Here is a 16188-nt window from a genome sequence, read left to right on the forward strand (position 1 = left end):
TGGGGGCTGGACACCTTTCCATGCAGATGTGAGATGGGTTTGGGTTCATAGCAGAATGGCTTTGAGGCACACAGGAGCCTCATCACAGCAAGGGTGGTCACACTGGCTTCATGCACACCCATTTGGGACCCAAAGGTTACTGACACCAGGCAATAAACAACTTCCACACCAGCTAATGGCATATTACCAAGTCCAGAAAGGAGATGGGGAAAGGGGAGAGTGGTAACACTGAGGGCTAAGAAGCTCCAAGCAATGATATGCCATGATTCTGTACAAACGGCATCAAAAGGGAACAGAAGAGCTGGGTTCAAAGACACAAGAGCTCAGGGAACCATCAGTAAATAGCCCTTACAAATCTAACCTCTCCACAGCCAAGAGCTCTGCAAGCTAACTGCTGGGGGTCACCAGCTGGCAAAGGTCTCCAGGGCACGCTCATGGCTAGAGAAAAGCCAAGGGATACTCACGTGCTGACAAGTTCCTCAGTGTTGCTGAGAATTAAACTAACAGAATTTGCCATCCCAAATCAGCTTAGGCCCAGTTCAGCAGCTGCCTCCAAGCAGCGTGGCAATTAGAAGACCAGATTATCCAGGCATACAACTCCAGCCCACGGCCTGAGCTGCAAGAGTAGCTGGACTCAGGAAATGGTTTTATCTGCACATCTCTTCTCCGCCCAAATAAAAGGGCACCACAAACATGGCCTCTTCCAGGAACAGGAACGTGCTGGGAATTGCTTGAGGGAAACATACACAAGTGTTTTGCAGTGTAGGAATATCAACCCTCAATCTTGCACCAATTGCTGTTGACAAAAGCACAAGGTGGTTTACCAAAGACATAGTGTTATTCCCATCTTCTCTGCAAGGGGAACAGAGGTGAAAAGGCTTGTCACAGAGCAGGCTGGGGACAAACCAGAGTGGAAGCTGGGCTCCCACAGACAGCACAACCTGCGTGCTCCCAGCAGCACTGCTCTCCCGCAGGCAGGGCTCTCCAGAGCGGCACTTGCGTAGAGAAAGCAGAGGAAGCTCCTGGGGGACACTACAGGGACATAAGGGCAGCAAGGCTCCACCTTTCCCCTCCTCCGAAACCAGAGCACCTCCGTGTCAACCTGCAGCATCTACTGCTGCTGTTAGCATCTTCCTTCCTTGATCTTTTACCCCTTCTTATTTTTCTTTTTCGCTTTTTGTCTGGCTTATCTGACCAAGTCAAAACCAACCTTTTGCGACACTACAGCAGCTCCCCTCACCCCAGCCTTCTGTGTGCACTTAGAGGAGGGCGGTTAAGGGCGACCACTGCCCAGGGAGGTGTCAGCACTCCGGATCACCCTTCTCATTCCATACTATGATGCAAAGATCAGGCTGTTTCTAAGTCCACTAACTTTAGCTAGATTAAAGCTCTGATCAGAGGGGCTTACACAGCAGCAAAAAAGGAAGCAACAGTAGTTTTAAAGCTTGCCCTGTCTGTTCAGCAGGCTCTTCATGAATAGAAGGAAGAGAAGCCTCTCTGGCAGGGATTTACTAGGCTACCTTCGGATTTCTTCCCAACCCCCTGCTAGAGTATCTGGCAGTCGTGCATTTTACAGAGCCACGAGATGGTCTGCGAGTGGATAAATTCTTCCTCCCCCAAAATCCTGCTTGCTTGGGAAGCCTTTAAGCAGTTGAACATATAGAGCGGATCAAAGAGAAGGCAGGAGATCTTATTTACCAGCTAATTCTCTTTGACTCTTCCCATCCCAGGCTCAGCCCAACCCGCTGGAAATCAGAGCATCTTCCCTGCTGCTGCAGGTTTTAAGGCGGGCTTACCAGCATTCAGGCTTGTACCAGTCATTATTCACTTAAGAGAAAATGGTGGAAGCCTAATAGTTCCCCTGCACCGCCTTTCAAATGCCGCTCTGCATGCTGAGATGTGCCTGAACCGCTGCGCGTGGCAGTACGGCAAAGTCCTCGGACAGTCTCACCAGCTGCGGGGAGGAGCTGCTCCCCCGGCCTGCCCGCTGCCACCAGAAAGAATCCAGCAGGGAAGGAAATACAGCACACAAGTCTATGCATTCTTAGCCTGTTACCTTCCAGCAACAGCAGAAAAGTAATGCTAATGTGTGCCTGGGTGGGGAGAGGGAAAAGCGGAAAGAAAAGTTCCCAAAAATGCTGCTGGAGTCTTAGCGGATTAGGACAGTTGATGGCACAACAGCGTTCTGCCCCATCAAAAGTCTCCTTTACCTTGGCTGGCACGTTACACCGTGAGGAGGAAGAAATTGCTTTCCTGAGAGATCGCATTGCCTGAAGAAAGAAAAACAGACATCCATCCCCACTAACTGACGGCTGCCGCACTCCTCTCTGTCGCTCACGTGGAACACCTAGAAAGGACGTTCCCATGATAAGCGGTCGATGAAGGTCCCTTTCACACAGCAGTTGGTGGTAAAAGGAGCCTGGCAGGGCTCATCTGGTCTGTGGACGCTTGCAATCTACCACAAGCAAGACTATTAGTGTGGCCAGCAGTTTCTCATGGTTATCACCATTTTATTCATTAATATGAGGTCAGAAACAAACTGACAGGACTTATTTCATGCTCCAGTGGGTACCACAATGCATCCCAGGGCAGGGAAAGGCTGACAGATACAGGATCACCCCCATTTCCCTGGACACAGCCAATTTGGGAGGGCACTGAGCACTGCCACACCCTTCTCGGGTTCCCAGACGGAGCTCCTGAAATGCAATTCTGTCAATCGAAGAGCTGAAAAATACCCCAAAACTCACTCTTTATTAGCCAGCCACACACCAAACACCCTCAAACAAAGAGGAGGGTTAAAACAGCCACACTGGCTGACAAGACAGCGTGGAGCCGAGCTCTCAGACGGGCGCTCGCTCCACCTAGCAGGTGTGCGATGTGATCGACCGAAGCGCCAGATAAAGGTGTTTGTAGCAGGTTAGAGAACAACAACTCCTTGAAAGCAGCTCTGCTGTTCATCTTCACGCGAGCTCTCCAGAACCGTCTCCATTTTACAACGTACTGCTTTGCAGCACAGCCGCGTGCTGTAGGACCCAGCAGAGACAACTGCCAGTGCGAGAACCAAAGCTCTGCTAATTTCCTTTCTCCGCAGGCTTTTGTAGTGGCACACTTACAACAGCATCCATTTGGTGCACCGGAGCCATGGCCTAGAGAAATGTCTGAAACCTGGTGTGAACATGGGATCAAATACAAGCCCTGAGTCATCTGCAAGAGCGCACACACCATCGGCATGCTCTGCATTGAAGAGTTTAAGTTAACTGTTCTGCATGTAAGTGCAAAAATTGCAGAGTTCACTGCAAGGAGAGAAACCCCCTGCAGTATTCGGCTGCCTTCCTGCCAGTCCCATGAATCTTTTCTTTCTTTGCTGCCGGAGAAAACAGTCACCATCCACCTTTGCTGCAGTGCACAGAGCCAGGCCCTCTAGGGAACCACAAGCAGGATTGAGCCTTCCTGCGCTGGGAAGGGCCACATCCTGCACTTTCCAGGAGCTGCTCTAGCCAGCTGGCCTCAGGGCAAGCAGTGAGCAGGCTGCACACCAGCTTCCTTCCCCTACCTCTCTATGTGCAAAGGCAGATGCTGCTGCTGTGTTTGCTGCTAGGCTCAAAGGATACTGACAGTGAGAAGAAGAGATCAATGGTGCAACTAGAAGCCTCATAAATTAAGAAAATTTAATAAGAAGGAAACCTCACTTACACCTGTAAATGAACTTGAACATCTGGGTACTTGCTATCGCCTTCCACCTCAACCAAGCTGGTTAACACATGTGCACGTGGTGCAGCACCACAGCAGAGGCCCAAAATACGTGCTGAAAAAAGCAGATACCTTGGCCTCAGAGCAACAATGTTTTGATTGTGGAGAGATCCAAAGAGTGAGGCCCCTACCGCCAAACTGGGCTGAGCAAGGCTGCAATTCAACAAGGCAGGCTTGGTCCCACCCTTATTCCTTACAGCACCAGCACTGCTCCAACACCCCACTGGAGGAGGTTCAAGGCACTAAACCAGCAGAAACTGAACCCCTCACAAGCAGAAGTTATGTGTGATAGTAGTGCCATGGGTCATCTCACCCAGCTTTGGAGCACCAACGTAGCAGAAGGGGAAAGCATGGGAGGCCAGCACCGTGCCAGCACCAGCCACCATCCAGCTGCACCTTGAGCCCCTCCAGGTTTTGCCTCCGGCTTGAAAAAGATGCTGTCAAGACACAAGGTATGTGTTTATTGCTTGCTTTGATCCCAGCTACTCCTCTTTCTTTGATTTCACAGTGCTGACAACATTTTCTGTACCCTGACAGAAGTTCAGTGAATATTCAATGCTGCCACAGTAATGAAGATATTAAATATAAAACATTCTTCATGCTGCAGCTCTAGCATACAAAGCTAGACCAGCCAGTCAGAGTGGATGGGACAGAATCAGGAAAGTGCTGTGGACACTAACGTTAGAGATTTTCTCAGGGCAAGGAAAACATTCAAGGTATCTTCTCAGATGGGGACTTCATTTCTTAAGTTATTTTGAGCTGTTTCAACACATAGATAGAAATTAAAACGATGACAACAGCACCATCTGCTTCAGCTACTGCCACACCACCATGGCTGGCATCGCTCTTGCAGTAACAGAAAGCCTGTCCTAGGGAAGAAGCCAAGTCAGGCGAATTTTCCTAGGGAGCACTATTTTACTTTTACAGGATCCAAGCCTGCGGAGCTCCTGGTTGCAAAGATTGCCAATGCAGAAGTGGTCTACGGTGTGGCACAGCAGAGAGGCTTCCACTTCTGCCACAAGGAACAGTGAGGGAGCAGACAGGGTGTCCCGGCAGTTGGGTTAAGCAGCAATGCTCACTGCTCTCAGCGGTGGTGAGAAGCCCAGGGTAGGCACCTCAGACACACGTGTGCTGGAAAAGGCATTACCAGCTTGCCTGAAAAACCACAGCTTACCGCTGCAGTAGGAATGCAGGTCTCTATGCGCTCCTGTGACAAACCATCACAGCACAGTTTGCCCACCGTGCTCATTTCTCCAAGCCGTTACTTTTAGCCACTTGACACCCAAACTGGTATCCTTCGGCCGCATAGCATCCAGTTCCAGCATCCCAAAGATGACTGACAGCACTGGATCGGAGCAGGATGCCTTATGAGGACGGTCCCTCTATAAATGCAGGGAAGGAGAGAGTCATGCATTCTTGACACACTGTTTTCTTACCCTAGAAACAAACATGCCAGATCTCGCAAGCTTTTAGGGCTTTAGCAGGACTTGTCCTCACCCCAGCAGTCACTATGCAACAAGACAGGGCTCGGAGAAGGCGATTTTAGCTTCTGTCTAGCTTTTCTGCATTATTTTTGCTTTTCATGACTAAGAGACACTTCAAATGAGGTCAAAAGTCAGAGCGTATTTCCTGAATGTCTTTTTTTTCTTTTCTGTAAGGCCAAAAGACGCAAATAATAGGACATTCATCAAGCATTTCTGCTACACTTACATCTCCCTTGTCACATTATTGCACAACAGCAGAAAAAACAGTCCTCTCAAAATGTTCACAACAGTATTTATTAAAAACTAAAAGCAGCAATTTTTTTTTATTAAATCTGTATCAGAAGGGGCAGTAAGAAGATAAATGCAGAAAAAAACCCTCCTAATCTGGAGGAGCTCAGGGGAAAAAAAAAACCCACAACACATCAGCAGGAGAGCACAGCCTAGGGCCGAGTGCATGGTTCAACTCCTGACGGAGGGCAGGGACAGGGACATGCCCCCCCAGCCAGTGAGCGATAGGCAATGGGTGGGCACCCCAGCAGGTTCGCACCTCCTGAGCACAGGGAAGTTGCTGCCCCGTCACAGGCAGCGGCTGATCAAACTGCTCACGGGCTGCCACCGTTCAGCCAAGGGTGCTGGCGCCTGTTTTAGCTCCGAGTTTCGTACGCCATGCCGCAAAGAGTACGTGAGAGGTGCGGTGGGAGATGGTAGTGTCTCCCAATACCCAGCACAAGGTATCAGAATTTGAGAGCCAGAGCTCTAACTTCTAAAAGAATAAAAACCCAACAGAAGCTGCATTTATACCTTTATTTTTCATAACGAGGGAGCACAGTTTGAACCATGCTGAGGCACAAGACAAACACGGATTTTCAAGTAAGGATGAACAGCAAATAAAAACCTTTATACACAAAACATGTCCCTTCTGAGCACTTGGATGTCTCTCTCCAGCTGGTCTTCGCCCAGTTTGGGCCACTCGGGATGACAATCAGGTAGCAATCTGTCTTTCCTTGATTCTAGTTTTATCGAGCCGATGAGCAGATTTGCAACAAAAGCAGATGCAGGCAGCATGAATAGTGACAATCCACATGGGAACCCAGACCATAAATTCAGCTAAAGAGTTGTAAAACCATTATTTCCCCTCCCAACCTAAAGGCTAAAGGAAGAGCTGGTTTAAAAATCAGAATCCACGTACATTTCATCCTCCCCAGGAATTAGCTGGAAGCCCAGCTAGTGCCCATCTTCCTTTCCACAGGGATGAAGTCAAAACTGCCTAAACCTAAGACTGCCCCAAGTTTAGGAATTCAGGCTCAACCTTCCCCAGTCATTTGTTAAAAATAAATGAGGTGCAATCACAGTCTCCTCCGGGATTTTATCCCCTTTCAGCTCTAAATGCAGCTCTGCTGTCACATGTATGATATGTATAAAAGGACAGCCTGCTTCAGAGCCTTACTTCTTGCTTAAAATAATATTGCTCCTGGTCTCAGGTTACGAGGGATCCATTCATGCTCAGTAAGGTCACAGGCTCTCTCTAAATCACTAATACAAAGGCTGGAATAAACAGGTTAGCCAGCATTTCAGTAGTGCTTTTTATTGCAGTGCATGAATAGAGACAGACTATTTGAAGAGGCTCTGACCACACCTAGAGCCACAGCGCTTTGTCATTCCTTATCGAGGGAGGCAGAGAGCAGTCTACTGCCGGTGGGAGATGCAAGCTTCTGTTCTCACACTGAGATCAGGCAGCAGCAAAGCAAACCCCACCACAGCCCAACAGCTCTACCCGTCTTACAGAACTGCCCAATTTCACAGATGGGAAGCATTCAGGGCATTTCCCTCTCCACAGACTACAGGACTTCAGCGCCTAGCAATCCTTACTCAGTCCCAACTCATTTTACAGACACTGATCTCCCTTCCACATCACCCAGGTATGCCCAGCTCCCTCTTGCTAACGAGGACTTTCTAGCATTTCACCCAGGCCATTTCAAGCCATTTTGCCATAAGCATTGGTAAGGTGCTTTTCATCTGCACACAAACACTGCTATACTACCACAGTACAGGACTCTTCCATTTAAGAACTTAAGCGCCGAGGGGCTTTTGGGTGTTGATAGAGCAAAGCCATGGAGTCAAAAACTGCTCCATAAGGGGAGTACATGAGTAACAATAACTAATGAAACATGCTTCAGAGCTGAGCACGGACCTCAGACAGCCGTGACAATAAACCCTATTATTAGACACAATAAAAGCAGTGACATATTTGAGAGATTAAGCATTAATAAGTGCCTTCACATTAAACAGTATTCATGACTCTCTTCCCCTCTTGCCTGGAGGAACCTAGGGGAAGGGAGGAGCTGGCAAAGTAATTCAGATAACAGTGAAATAGGGGAAAGGCAAAACTCATGTAAAGTAGGCTACAGAACCATAAAATAAGGATGCAGTGATGACAGCGCAGCAGTGCTGCAGATGAGAGATTCCCAATGCTGGAAGCCCAGTACATCCTGCAGGAGCTGGGCCCCATCTCGCTCTCAGCAAGTCCAGTTGCCGAGCTCGTGCCCAGGGCAAGGGCCAGGCAAGCACCTGCTGCCTCAGCCAAGAGGCTCCCAGAGACGCTGTAGAAGAACATGGATCTGGTCTGCCAGGCAAGATTTAAAATGGAAGGGAAAGAGGACAGGAACAGGAAAGATTGATGAGAAAGGAAAGGAGATAGGGCAGCATGCCCACGTATGCACATGGTGCTTGGATCTGGCAGGTGCCCAAGACGCACACACTGCTCAGGATGAGAGCAAAACCTGGGAGCATCATGGTAGACTCCTTTCTCCAGCTCACAGTTGTCTGTTCTTCAGCTTATTTGTCCACCACTGCAACCCCTGCAAGTCATCTCTTCGCAAGCCCAGAGAGTCACTCCCTCTGTCACAGGATAGGTCCAATGCCCTCATTTTAGTCCCATCCTTTCTGAATCTGTTCTCTTGTTTACTGATGAGCAGTAAGCAACACCACAGCTTGAGCAGCAAATCTTTAGCTGCACCTTTACCCGCTTTCCTTTTTGTACCCAACAGCAACATTTATTACTTCTGCTTCCATATGCCTGCCAGGCTCTCCATTATTACACCAAAAGATGCCAAGGGAGAAGCATGTAGTTTTGTGTCCAATTTGGAGATGTCCACTGTTAAAAGCTACTTCTACAAACCCCTCCAGCTAGCTCCAGGGCAGCATCCTTTGTCATGCTGATGAGGCAGTAGGTAAAACCACATACAAAGACATAACTTCAGAGGGCAGAATTTGCTTAAGGTAAAGTTTGCCCTTGAATTCAAAGTAAGTGGGAGCTGAAAACGAACCACAAAAGGCAATTCCGACTCTGGATTAAATCCCGGCTTTGGGTTCACTAACACCTGATGTCTGACACCACAAGCTACAGCTACCGGCAGAGAGCACATGAAGCTCCACTTCTGTAACACAACCACCCAAGTCAGCTTCATCACAGGTCTCACCTTAAACCACAAAGGTAATTCAGCCCCAGCAACTCTTACCCCATCACATCCAGGATCTGCAGTGGGAGGGTAATAAAACACTCAGCACCTGCATGGAGTTAGTCAGCACTTTGTACAAGGTGGGTCAGCATTGCAAAAGGAACACGAGACACATGTACATCTCTTCGGTTTCCTTTACTTCTGACCATACCTAAGTGAAGTACATTTTCAGGTAAAAGTTGCATTTTTATACAGGGGCTCCTCTTGCCAGCCTGCACTGACACATAACCCTGAGAGTTCACAAAAGGCTAGAGCTACAAACCAACCTCCGGGAATCTTATCCCGCTGGATTATCCCTTCTCTTAGGAAAGTCTCTTCTGGCACACACCTTCTGTCATCGCTATGTCCTTCAACTGGCCACACAATGAACACACTCACCTTGAGCCCTGCAAACCAGGACAGGAACATTTTGTCACCTAGAAGCCCAGTGCAAGCAAATTTTCAGCCTAGACAAATATTTCTGACACTATCATGCAGACATGCTGCTGATCACCACTCCAAGCCTCCTACTGCTCTTGCAGTCCTCCCACTACTGCACCTCCAGTCGTCGAGGTCCAACAGACCCTCCCCAGGACAGGCAGCCACGGAGAAGACAGTATGCACATATCTCCTCAGTCCTCAGCTGGCTTTACTCCATCTCTTTGCCCCCCCTTCCACTCGCACCTTGCTGCATCTCAGCCTGATGAGAGCTCACGTAATGATCCCTGTGCTCACCACTCACCACTGGGGAATAATCCCCTTCTCCCTCTGCCAAAGACTCACCTTGCTACCTGGATATATGAAGTCACAGCAGCCAGCCAAGAAAAAACATCGTTTGCCCATCACTTGGCCTCTCATCTCGACTGTGACAGACCTGCTCTGCCCTCAACTCCACTGAGAACACGCACAGCTGGCCAGATGCGTTCCCTGCACCAGGAAGCTGACATGAAGTGACGTTTGAGAGAAAGAAGGAGCAGAGATGCTTGTGAGCAAGACACACACACCTTCATGGTAAGACCAAGTCAATGCATCCAGGATCTAAGTCAAGCTTTGATCAAATAAAAGATGAAATGTTTCTTAAGCAGGGAAGAATTTCAACACTCTGAACACCCCTCTACCACTCCAATTTCAACTTCAAAAGGGCACCCCAGCAAACACTTCTTTCCAATGTATGAAAGACAGTTGATTTATCTCAAAAATGGATCTCCAGGCCAGCACAAACATGCACGTTGCTGAGCCGGACATGTTCAAGGATCATGGGAGAGGCTTCTTTAGATTTTTTTGAGCCATTTACAAACACCTCAAGGAATTTCATTCTGCAGCAAGTGACTTGACACACTGATGAAATCCATCTGAAATTACATCAGGCATTTCCAGGCAGACAGTTAAAGAAAAGGCACTGAAAATAGGAGCCACACAGCACTTAACAACTGCCTTTACTAATCGGACTGCTTGGAAGGGAAAGGGAAAATTCAGTGGATTGATTTCTGAGGAGCATGAAGGGCTCATTAGACTTGCATAGAAAATCCACTCAAGTCTAAAGGCACAGATACATCTCCTCCAGACTCCACTGTAAACTGCATATGCTTTCCACAGGCACTTTAAAAAACAGCCTACAACCAGCAGATTTCAGTGCAAAACAAAGCTCCAACTCGCAGATGGAGGAGATCCATCCTGCTGCAAGAAGAGATTCAGAGATTCATTCAGTCCCTCACAGCAGAGCTGTGCTCACCTTAAAAGCCACACAAGGGGTTACCTAAAGGGCCACAATTCTCTGCTATATCCACCACATTCTGGGGCAATCTGCAAAGACAGCTTGGGATTGAGCTGTTCATGCTAAAAAGCCAAGAGGGAGCAATGCTGCACAGAGCAGACACTCCACCGCTTGTGCATCTCAAAGCAGCAGTGATCCAAATCAAGGGCTGCACCCCTGGCAAGGCTGAGCCAGCCTGGTGCTCTGCCAGGCTTTGGCAGGGCTGCCAGCCACCAAACAGCCCACTGACCTCTGCCCAGGATCACCCACCCGAATTCTCTTCCCGGGACTGGTATGAGAAGAGTGGGAACATCTCTGCACTGCTCTGCAAGGATTAGCAATCCAGCCCAACTTACTTCTGCAATTACCTCCTTTCTTTCCTGTGTCCACGGGTTGGCAGAGCCCTGCCGGCAACCCATGCACTACAGCGCTGCGTACTTTAATGATGAGTACCCCCAAGTGCTCAGCATCATCCAGATGAAGGACCCACAAGTCTGTCACGAGTCCATGGGTGCTTTACTAAGAGCTCCCAACTCTCACAGTCCTCCCACACCTACGTACAGCCAGCGCACAGCCTAGGAAGCAGTAAGCCAACCTACCAGCCAACTGACCTCATCAACCAGCAGGCTAAGCAAACTGGAAAATACTGGGAGCTGGGTGGAAGCCAGCGCCCCGACTCTTTCTTGACTAATTCATCAAGTGTCAGAGCATTGCTACAGCTAAATTAGCATCATTCCCTCAAAAGACACAGAGACAACAACCAAACCTCACCAGCAAAATAAGCTTATTCTGCTCAAGACAAACTCAAATCTACAGCTTTCTTCCAGCTTTTGAATAACATTTGTACTGGGAAAAAAGGGAACGGCCACCCTCAGCACTTCCCCTCAGACACTGCTTCATGATCCAATTTTCAACACTTCACCAACCAAAAGGGATTTGTCTGAAAATCTGGACACGGACACACCCCAGCACCGGCATCTCAAACAGCAATGCCCAACACCCGTACAGGCACACACAGACACTCCGACAGGCAAAGCAGTTACAGTTGTGTGGCTGTAAGTGTCAGGACAATTTGTTACTTCCATGCTGATGAACATCAGCTTTCAGAAGAAACGCCAGGCACGCCATCTCAGAAGCATTTTCCCCAGCCGTTTCTAACAGCCTCATGATGCTGAAAAGCCCAACTTCCAAATGAGGACATAAATGTCGCCAAGGAGCAATTTCCTCTACTCCCCACTACTACACAGTAAGAACCGCTCAGCTAAGCCCCAGCAAATATGCAAGGAGCAAGGTGGTACCCAAACACTTCCCAATCCTGTGGCTGGCAACACCCTGAAAAAAGACAATGATGCAACATAGAACAACAAGCATGCAATGAAGAACACGGTTCTTTGAAATGAAGCAGAGGGGCATGAAAGGCAGAAGATTAAGACACCCGCCTTATTGGCATGCTACAAGTGTTCTAGATACACCGGGCTCAGCCCCAACGTGGAAAGAGCAGTTGCAGTGTCACATTTCCCTCATTTTTATCCTATGAGGGCTGCTCTCCCGGCCAGGGAAGCAGACTTCCCCATGACTTTCGGGAAGGAAATGAGAAAGCTGCAGCACTGCTTGTTCAGGACAGATAAATATGTTTACTTGGTCCTGCTGAAACTGCAGTGTATTAAGTACAGAGGGAATGGGACAGTTTGAATGAAATGCCTTGAGAAGGAAGAGGCTGGATGCAGAGGGCAGCAAGACGATCCAGAGGAATGGATGCAGGGTGAGGAAGACTAAATTAGAAGCCTGTAAATACTTCACACAGTACTTGAAAAGGGTGAGTAACGACAGAGGGAGAGACACAAAAGCCATACTATTATTGCACTTGTCACCTGAAGGGACTGGGCCCATCTCCTCTCCATGGGAGCTCCCCACAGGGCACACAGAGGTCCTGCCACTTCCGTCCTCATCCCAGCTAATCAAGGATAAATGTCCATATCTTATCTGTGATGCCACCTGCCCCTTCCAGAGCAGCTAACAGCCTTGCTCTGCCAGGCAGAGGCCACATCTTGATGTGTCTCATGTTCATGTCAGCTGGGACCTTTGCAACAAGTTCACCTGAAAACTGCAGCCCAGCAGTGAGCTGTTCCAGAGCAGGGCTGAATAAATGGTCCTCTTTTAGAAAGAAACAGTGTCTTCGTTCAAAGGCTTCAAATGATGACAACCATGCTTCACACTTTCACTCATTAAACCAGGCAGAGCTGATTTAGTTCAAGTTTCTCAAGGGTCAACTTCTGGCCATTTTGTTGTGCAAGATGAAGACAGAGCCACAGCACTTGACACCTCCATGCAGACGCTAATGGTCTAATAACCTTTCAAACCAAACAGAGCTCACCAGGTCTTTCATTTTAAGCTCTATCAGTTCAAGATTCAACCATCCTAAGATCATCTCACACTGCAATCAAGCCTTATGGATGATGGAGTCCCAAGCAACCAACCTCTGGGACAGGCATCACGTTTTCCCAAAGCCCTGAACACAAGCCTTCATTTCCAAGGGCGTTCAGCAGCATGAGGTACCTCTGCTAACGCTGGGGGATGGAACAAGGAAGCATGTCACAGCCATATACCTCCTTCCTATCTAGAGCAAGAATAAGAACATGCAATACTATCAGGTGTGAATTATCTGCCTGGAAAACCTCCCTGCGCTACAGTTAAGTCAGTCAGCACCTTGCTTTTCTCCTTAGGTGCACATCTTGGGGCTGGGGGGGGGAAGTTTTTTTGCATATCAGGATGGAACAAAGTGTAACTGGGTTAGACTATTTCTCATTTCTGGAAAGAATGAGATTTTAACATTACTTCTCTCAAGAGCAGCCTGTAAATGCCCAACTGAGAGCTGTTTTGATTGACCACCTTGAGAAAAAAAAATGCAAAAACATTGAACTGCACAAGGAAAACCATTAAACACTCCAAATCTGAGCTATTGACAGCAAAGGTAAAAACCCTTCATCGGATGTAAGCGGGCAGCCATTGCTCGACAGAACGCATTAGTGATTGTCGGTAGTGAATTTTGTTCCACTCATTCAGACACGCGTTAGACATCTGCCCAGATCCACGCAGATAAACGCAGAGCAGCTCAGAAATACGCTGCATACAAATTGCTGAAGTGACAGCTTAGCTCATCTCAGCTGCTCGTTCCAGCAAGCCTGTTTCTAAGCAAGACCAGCCTCTCGCTGCAAATGGAGCTGCACCTCGCATGGTGGTACCACCAGCAAATGGAAGGAGAAACTCCCTTTAAAGTGATGGCAGCTGCCCTCTGCGAACGAACAACAGGATTGCATTTCTAGGTGTTAAAAAAAAAAAAAAAATCATCTTCCCTGACCAAATCCTCCCTTGTGCTAACATGGCAGACAAGGATGCAGGCAGAAATCTCCATCCCTCACCTGAAGTAAGCGGTTTCTACTCTTTACGGGTTTAATTACTCCAAGCCAGGAGGGCAGGTGTGCCATGCAGTGCAGCTGGAAACACCTGGCAAGAAAACTTCCCTTTTCACACCTGTGAAGTTAGACTTAAAACAAAGAAATGCCCAGCAGCTAAAGGAAAAAACGCAAACCCCAGAAAGGGGGCCAGCCCTGTGCCCCGCCTGGTGCGATTTTAGGACAAGAAAGAACAGGCAGCACAGAAGAAGACTAATGGAAGGGACGCGGGGGCAATCTCGTCACGACATGGGGATGCCTGCGAGGTGCGAGGTACACGCAGGGACCGCTGACACCACCAGTTACACCAAGCAGCACCACCCCAGCCCCAAACCCACCGGGCTCAGCACCAGCATCCCCAGCCTGGCTGGAAAACACATGGGGTTTAACAGCACGGGAACCCACCTTGAGTGACCACGCTATTAACACGAAATATTGGAATCCCTTGGCCGGGCACCTGGGGGATGCAACAAAGCAAGGCAACTCCGGGGTGCCGTGACCTCAATAACGCTTGCCACCCGCAAATTTTGGGCTGGGCGTGGACAGCTCCGTTCTCTGAAATGCCTTCTCCTCATGGTTTTCTATTATTGATTAATTTGGCTTTTTCACTTACGGTTGCCCTCTAGCCTCCCCCCTCCCCGAGGGCGGCTGCAGAAGATGGCACCGCACCGGCAAGGCGCTGCCCACCCCTCCTGCCGCAGCCCCGCCGGCAACAGCCCCCGGCCCCACCTGCCGCAGGGAACGGGGCAACAAAAAAAACCCAAAACACCCAAAAACACGGTAAAAAAAAAGGGGGGGGGGGGAAATCCGCCCCTCTTCCTCCCCACCGGCCACCCCGCCCCGCCGCGCACCTGCAGCCGGGCGGCAGCGCTGCCGCAGGGGACGCCCCTCGTACTGCTGCAGCGAGCGGGCTGCCGGGCCAAACCGCGACCGGCACCGTGGGTGACACGCCCCTCCGCAGCGATTTTTTTGGGGGCTGAAATGGTTGGATTTGGGTTTTTAGGGTTTGGGGGTTTTTTTCCCCCCCTCTCCACCCGTTTCACGCTTTCGGCGTAAAGACAGCGAAACGCGCCGGCAGACCCAGGAGAGGAAGGGGAGGGGGGGGTGGTCCGGCCGTGCAGCTCCCCTTCCCGCACGCCCCCCTCCCGCCGGCCGGAGGCCGTGCCCCTACCTGCCGCTGCAGGGGAGTCCGCACCGGAGCCGGGCGGCGAGTGACAGCGGCGGCGCGGGCGGGGCGGGCCGGGGGCGGGGCAGGGGGGGGGCGCGCGCGAGCTCCGGAACCTTCGCCGAGCCGGCGGGGGGAGGAGGGGCCGCAGCGGCAGGGCGCATGTGCCGGGCGGCTCGTTCCCCCCCCCCCCCCGCCTCGGGGAGCGCTCACCGGCGCATGCGCGGTGCGCAGAGCGGAGGGAGGGAGGGAGGGAGGGAGGGGCCGCCGCGGTCTTTTGTCTGCGGGAAGCGGGCGCGCGCGGCCCCGCCCAGCAGGGGGGCGCTCGCGCGCTGTTCCCCCCGCAAACCGCCCCCGGCGCCATTTTGTGCTGGGCGCTGGTTGTGGCGTGTTGCGGGTCCGCTCCGGCCTCCGCCCGGGGGTGACGGGAGACATCGTGTCCCCAGCCCCGGCTCCCGTTTTCTGCGGGTAGCCAGGCATTCCACACAGGCGTGCCGCGGGGCTGGACTCACCACCTCAGGTCCCGCTCTGCTGTCAGCCACTGTCCTCAATATCCAAGGAGGTGGAAAATACTAACAGCATCCCCTTACCTTCCTCACCAGCCCCTGACAGACCCACAGCATGCAGCTGTCCAGGTTTAATTGCAGCCACTTGTAAGCTCCACACTTAGGAAGGGAAGGCAGCCTTCTCCTACCCAAGGCGGGCAGCTCTGCGGCCGTTAGCCACACGTGCACAACAGATAGGCACTGGGATTCCACAGCATGCATGGAGGAACGGTGGGCAGCTTTAATTAGCATCTGGCTCAGCAGGCACCTGTAGGAAGGAGTCAACAGGCAACATGTTGATTGCCCTGAGGCATTGGGGAGCGTTGGTGTTCCCTCACCACCCATTGCAGAACCTGCAGTTCAGCCTGGAGGGCTGGAAAGCGGAGGGAGAGGCTGAAGGAACAAGTCATACTCCCAAAAGATCCTGCTCCACCTTGCCTGCTTCATCTGGAAAAGCAGTGAGATGCTCTGGCTCTGCCCGGGAGTGTTACGGACACAGTGGAGATCCCTCAATGGAATTACTGCCTTGCATTACAGGGTTA

At 50.4% G+C, this 16188-nt stretch overlaps 1 protein-coding gene across 20 annotated transcripts in view; it reads right to left on the reverse strand.

Moving 5' to 3' along the window:
* MAPT (microtubule associated protein tau) overlaps positions 1-16188 on the reverse strand; it is a 57219-nt gene that overhangs the window by 37858 nt on the left and 3173 nt on the right. For 19 of the 20 annotated variants that reach the window (XM_054801227.1, XM_054801225.1, XM_054801221.1 and 16 more), the window contains exon 1: positions 15108-15240. The exons of the other annotated variant lie outside the window; for it this stretch is intronic. The gene's annotated coding sequence lies outside the window, so the exon portion shown is untranslated. Of the gene's footprint in view, positions 1-15107; positions 15241-16188 lie in introns of those variants that run through there. 20 annotated transcript variants of the gene reach the window in all.

The sequence above is a fragment of the Grus americana genome, chromosome 22 (genome assembly GCF_028858705.1).
Source record: "Grus americana isolate bGruAme1 chromosome 22, bGruAme1.mat, whole genome shotgun sequence".
Taxonomy (NCBI): Eukaryota; Metazoa; Chordata; class Aves; order Gruiformes; family Gruidae; genus Grus; species Grus americana.